Source organism: Oryzias melastigma, linkage group LG8, assembly GCF_002922805.2.
Source record: "Oryzias melastigma strain HK-1 linkage group LG8, ASM292280v2, whole genome shotgun sequence".
NCBI classification, from domain to species: domain Eukaryota; kingdom Metazoa; phylum Chordata; class Actinopteri; order Beloniformes; family Adrianichthyidae; genus Oryzias; species Oryzias melastigma.
The window spans coordinates 18,421,124-18,427,533 of record NC_050519.1 but is presented as its reverse complement, the minus strand read 5'-3'; positions in this window follow the sequence as shown (position 1 = coordinate 18,427,533).

Below are 6,410 nucleotides of genomic sequence, written 5' to 3'. Positions count from 1 at the left end.
GACATGGCTGGAGAAAAAAAATCATTCTCGGGTTGATGCTTGTGGAAAAGGATACATATGAACATGAAATAGTCAATAAAATAGTAAACATGTTCTTGTGACATTTTTCTGATGATGGGGGACATGTATATAAAACAAGATTAAAATGACATTTCTGAGAATTTCAGGAGCAGACCATGAAATGCAGTTGGCAAAAGCTTGTGGTTGTGATATAAATAATATGCTGGGGGGGCCACAAACTCCCTGCTCTGCTCTACTCTGATGCATCCATTTGTAGACGACTAGATCCATGTATGCCTTTGTTGTCCTGGACTGAGCTGGAATCTGGATCAAAACCGTACTCCCGGGTAGTTCCAATATTTTTGCACTGGTAATGTTAGGTGGGGGTTTTGGGTGCTGTAAGCTAGTGGGAGAATGGGTGAACAGAGTGCTCTCAGCGATGGGAAGGTGAAGGGGTGGGATTCCTCTGCTCCGACAATCCCGCAACTCAGAAGCAAGTTTCTGCTGCTCTGCAGAAACTATGTCCTAGAAAACAACTGTTATTTATTTTATTTTTTTGGCTAAAAACTGCATAATCATAATTAAAAGACCATTGGGAAGACTCTTACAATAGATTAAAAAATGACTGGAGTGGGACTTCAAACACAGAGATCTCTCTCAGATTTTTTTGTGTAAAGTTCTAATAGAATCACCAGTCTGCCAAAATGAGCCTCTGCAGGTGATCCAAAATACAAAGGCATCATTTATTTTTATTTAGCCAAAAATGACATGTCATTGTTCAAATCTGCATTTGGCCTCGTCTGGCTACCCTCCACAGATTTAAAGCGTGGAGTTGTCAACTCGACACCACCTTCCTCCATGAACTCCCTCATCTAGGTCTACAGCCCTGGTGGTTCCTGCACCACAAAGCAAAAGATCACCAAGAGACCCTTCAGCTTTGTAAACCCAAGATGATAGAAAGTCCTTCCTTCATTTCTCACTCATAGTAATCCAAAAATGTTAAAAACTGAACTTTTTTGTACCTTCAAATCCACTTAGCAACTTTTTAAAGTGGGCTGCACGGTGGCGCAGTGGTTAGCGCCTCACAGCAAGAAGGCCCTGGTTCAATTCCCAGCTGGGGGATTTTGAATCAGAAACATCGACTGGGGACCTTTCTGTGGAGTTTGCATGTTCTCCCCGTGCATGTGTGGGTTTTCACCGGGGACTCCGGCTTCCTCCCACCGTCCAAAAACATGCTTCATAGGTTAATTGGTGACTCTAAATTGCCCCTAGGTGTGAATGTGAGAGTGGATGGGTGTGTGATTGAGGCCCTGCGACAGACTGGAGACCTGTCCAGGGTGAACCCCACCTTCGCCTGTCAGTAGCCGGGTTAGGTTCCGGCACCCCCGCGACCCCGATAGGGACAAAGTGGTCAAGAAAATGAATGAATGAATGAATGAACTTTTTAAAGTCTTTTTGACATTTTATGAAGTTTAGATATTCTTCCATCATTTTATTTAAAGATGTTTTGCTTGCTGTGCTGCTGAATATCATCTTCTAAATGGTTTAAATTAGATCTCCATTATTCTTCAGTCATCACAAAGATTTGTATCTTTGTTTGCATTATCTGATTTTAACATATCATTTTCAATACACAGAGTTTGACACTAAAAAAAGGGTCTTTTTTTGACGGGACCATCATTCATGTCTGCCTTAATAAATAAAACCCTGAGCCTTGAAGTGAGAAGAAATGAATGTGTAAGACTAGTTTTCTTACGACGGTGTCCATTTCAGTCACTTCAAATGTCTGAAGGCTTTTAGGCTCCAACTGAACCACCAATGCATTTAAATTGCGTTAAAGATGAAACAGATAACACTAATGTACTAATGGTCTTCATTTGTGTGAACGTGGGACTGGAGCTGCAATGACCAGTTATCAAGGCTCTGGAATCACAAAGTATGAAGAAAGCATAAAATAGGTTTTGTGTTTTTTCTGTTTTTTTTATACAGTATATATAAAATGTAATAAAACCAGCTCTGATTTAGTGAAATCACACCTGATTGATCACAATAAAGATTGACCATTTCCACATAATAGACATCATCAGTGTTGATGTAGAAAACTGAGAACTGTTCTGACGGCTTAAACAGGTTAAATATTACAACTGATGATGTTAGCCTATTAATTCTAAAAATACACTGAAGTAAACCCAACACTGAAGTCAAAGATCCACTGAACCTTTATGGAACAGATCAATACCAATTTAATTTGACTGATCTACCAACATCCGGTTGGTCTTTCATGATGCAAGTGTCCCTACAGAGCAGAGGAAAATACTTGTTAAGCTCTGTTGTCTTTTATAAACATCTAGTAGCTGACATTTTTTGTTTAGTTTTGGTCATGCTGGTGGATTATAGTTCTTGCAGATGACATGGGAAAAGGGAAAGTAAAAGCTTAGATGGAGGTTTGCACTAAATTAATGGAAGTTATGTAGAGAGTAGGGGCAGACTTACCAGTAGGCAAAGGTAAGTGATCGCCATTATTTTTATTATATATTTCTGTCATAAAAAGCCACTCCAAAGTACTGACATGGCATAAATCTGATCATGTGAAAGTGTGTTGTCTGCAATGGAATGTTCCAGAGAGACTCCTGAGTACTGTCTGAATGAGTTCTAATATACGGTCAATGAACGCAAGACTTTACATCATTTCTTCCGACTAGGAAGAGAGCGATAAATAAATTAGTGCATTCAATTAATTTATGTTATTTCCAAGTAAAAATAATGAATGTAAAATATTTTTTAACAAATAAATGTTAACGTAGCTTTTAAATATTTATTAAAAAATGGATTCTTGACAACAATGCTGTCTAAAAGTGGACTAGTAAAGATTTTGTAAAAGTTTATCCTCAATAAGGATTTTTTTTTTAAGTTAACACAACTGCTGCACAGGCCTCCATGTTATCGTTCACTTGGGCCCCCAAACTGCCACTGGTAGAGAGGCCACATTTGTGTGTGTTAGGGAGACCCTGTGAAATGATGAGTTTACAGGAAGAGAAGGTGGAGGATCAATAGAGCACGAGGAGCTATGTGGAGAAGGTGTCCGGTGCAATCTGTGACTAAAGAGTGACAGCAAGAATAAAAAGTAGAGGTGTAACTGTGGTGAACGCAGTGATGTTTTGGTTCAGAATCACTGAGGAAGAGTCAGGTGGCAATGCTGAAGATGTTGAGGTTCTGTTTGAGAGTGACGAGGAGGAATAAGATTAGAAACGAGAAGATCTAAAAAAAAAACAGCTCCTCTTAAATGTTTCAAAGCAGGTAAGTAGTAAGGAGGACATAAATAAAGTTTATGTCAGACAATGCAGCAAAATAGAGATATGTTTCTATTTGAAGATAGCAGCCCAAAGAAAAAGTATGTCACCATGTATTAATTAAAGTAATCTTATTTTGCTGTTAATTCCAACACAAGCCCACATAATGATTCCTCCCTTACTTTGCTTAATATTTACTCATGTTTTTATATGAAAATGTGTGCTTCTCTGTTAACTTGATCACATCAGATCTTTAATATGTTTTTTTTTTTAACATTCCGGTATTAAAATGCTCATCTCCTTTTGGAGATCAATGCTCTTATATTAGCTTTTGGTCACTTCTGATGTACAAAAGACAGTTTTGATGCTCGTAAAAGAGAAAGTTTAAAACCCTTCAAAAACAAACCAAATTCTCTGTTATACAATAAAGCCATCACATGTTTAACAATGTAGCAGTGATTATTAAACTTCAGCTAAATTGTTAAGGATGAGGTTTTCAAATTTAAGGTAAATACAGTTTTGTGCTTTTGTTCTAAATATGGTCCTTTTTTACTGTGATTTCCTGAACACAAATTAGATTTCTGCTTCAATTCATTTAAATTTTCCCTATTGTGCTTGTGCAGTAACAAGAAGTGTGATCAATGTATTTAAACAAGTAATCCATTACAAATGCAAAAAAATATTTAAAAATATGTTAGTATTTGTTCAGGAAATATTAGAAATCATAACATGTATGTGGTGGAACACTCTTGACAGGTTGTCCACTGCTTAGTTAAACTTCTAAAAGTTTTGTGCACAACACAAGAACCAATTTTTTCAGTCAAACAAGACATTACACACTTCTTGAGGGGTGCTGTGATTCAGCTTTTAGAACCATTCTAGTATAAAAGTGTTTGGATTTCTTGAAGGACTGCTCATTGGTGCAGTGGTTAGCGCTCTTGCCTCACAGCGCTGGTTCGAATTCCAGCTTCTGTGTGGAGTTTGCATGTTCTCCATTTGCATGTGTGTGTTTTTTGCGGGCATTCCTGCTTCTTTCCACTGTCCATAGACATACTTCATTGGTTAAATGGGGTCTCTAGATGTGAATGTGTGAATTGCACTGACATCAAATGTGTGGAGGAAAAATTATCAGAATTGAAAATCACAGTATCCTGCAATGGACTGGTGATCTTTCTAGGACAGGGGTTGACAACCTTTAACAGTAAAAGAACCTGATCAAAACCTAGAAGGAGTCGCATACTTAAGCTTTTGAGAAATTTGGATTTGCATTCATGACCTTCTGTTTTTTAATAATAAATATGAATTATGTCAATTTCTTTAGAACATTTAAAAGCAAAAATATAAAAAGAACCTCTCAAAATTAGATTTTTTATAACCAATGTTGTGCAGCACAATATAATATGTGCTTTTAAATCATAAAAGATAAAACTTTTTACCAAAGTTTTGCTTTGTATATAAAATCTGTGCATTCTGGACATAGCGTTGAGCAAACAAAATCTCTCCAGGTCAACAGGGGTGTAAAAACCTACATAGTTTATCATCTACGTGCACCTCACCCATCAGTTTCTAAATTTAATTTATATACATTTGATACATGGCAATTAAGTAATCCTTACTTATAAAATTAACTATTTTATTTTTCTTTTATTTATTTTATTTGTTATTTTTCCCCTCTTTGTCCTCAGCAGTCTTGCACTGCTGGGTTTTGTTATTTTAGTTTGGGGTTGGACCTTGGTAGTCTTAGTTTGCCGGCTTTGTTTGTTTGTTTTCTTTAGGTCGTTTTGGTTAGGCAGCCCTTAGCAGGGAGCTGCTGACTCCAACGGTCGACATGGCTGGATCAGCAGTCTCCCTGACTGCTCCCCGAGGAGCCACCATGGAGAGATAAAAGAGTCACATGTGGCTCTGGAGCTGCAGGTTGTAGACCCCTGGACAAGGTGTATCCCACAGCAGCTGGGAAAGGTTCTACTGACCCAAAAAGGGATTCTGTTGGTTTGGAGGATGGATGGATGGATGGAAGGATGGACCGACGGATGGATATCACATCACAGCAGGAGTGAAAACAAACATCCAACAGCAGATGCTTGCTACACAAAGGCGAACTGCCATTATTTTCCTCATCAAATATTAACATTGCAGAAGGTAAGCTATAGCACATTCCTATGGGCCTTGAGGGACAGCTCTAAAACCACATGCGTATTTTAACAATATGAGACCTTATGTAAAAAATAATTAGAAAATGTTGCAGCCTTTGATTCCCACTCTGACCATCTTTTGATCTGTTGCAAAAGCATTCCCTGTGGTATATGCAGTTTTTAGAAGAAAAAAAAATCAAATAGAAAGTGACTATTTGCCTGTAGTCTTTGAAATACGCGCTGCTGGTGCTGAGCACTTTTCTTGGCCACATGAACCTAAAGGAAGGGTTAATCTATGCCTTGGATGGACTTAAAATTTGCCCAGACAATGCAGCAATCTGCATCTTGGCTGCATATATTACATGTGGCCAACATGAATTTTTGATCCTGGTCGTATCCACATATGTGCAAATAACATCAGGCAGTCCAAAAGAAAGTGTTGTTTTATAGGACAGTTTCTGCAGAGCAGCAAGAGTTCATCAGAAATCTGCCTCTGGGTTGTGGGCGGAACTCTTGACGGGAGTGAGCCTGCTTTCCTTTCCCATCATCCTGTTGTTTACATGATGCCCCCCAGCTTACAACTCCTCACAACCCTATCCTAGCATTAACCTAGGAGCAAAATGGCCGAGCAATATGAGCTATCCAATATCGCCTGCAAGTGGATGCATCCGAATGGAGCAGGGAGCTTGTGGCCTGCCGATTGTAGTTCCTACGTCACTGCTACAGTTTTTTTCGTCTGCTCTTGATTAACAACGAGAAAAGTACTACAAGGATATGTTAAACCCCCTTTTCTTTGGAGTGGGTCTTAAAGTGTCAAATGAACACCAACTTTGAAACACATCTGATTATAGTTCAGCATTTGTAAACCTGGATTTTTTTACTGATCAGATTTCTCAACTGGAGTCTGGTTTTTACTATTTTTTAAGCTTTTTCACAGCGGTACGTGGGTTATAATTTGAGTCAAATGAACAACATTTTGGAGAATATA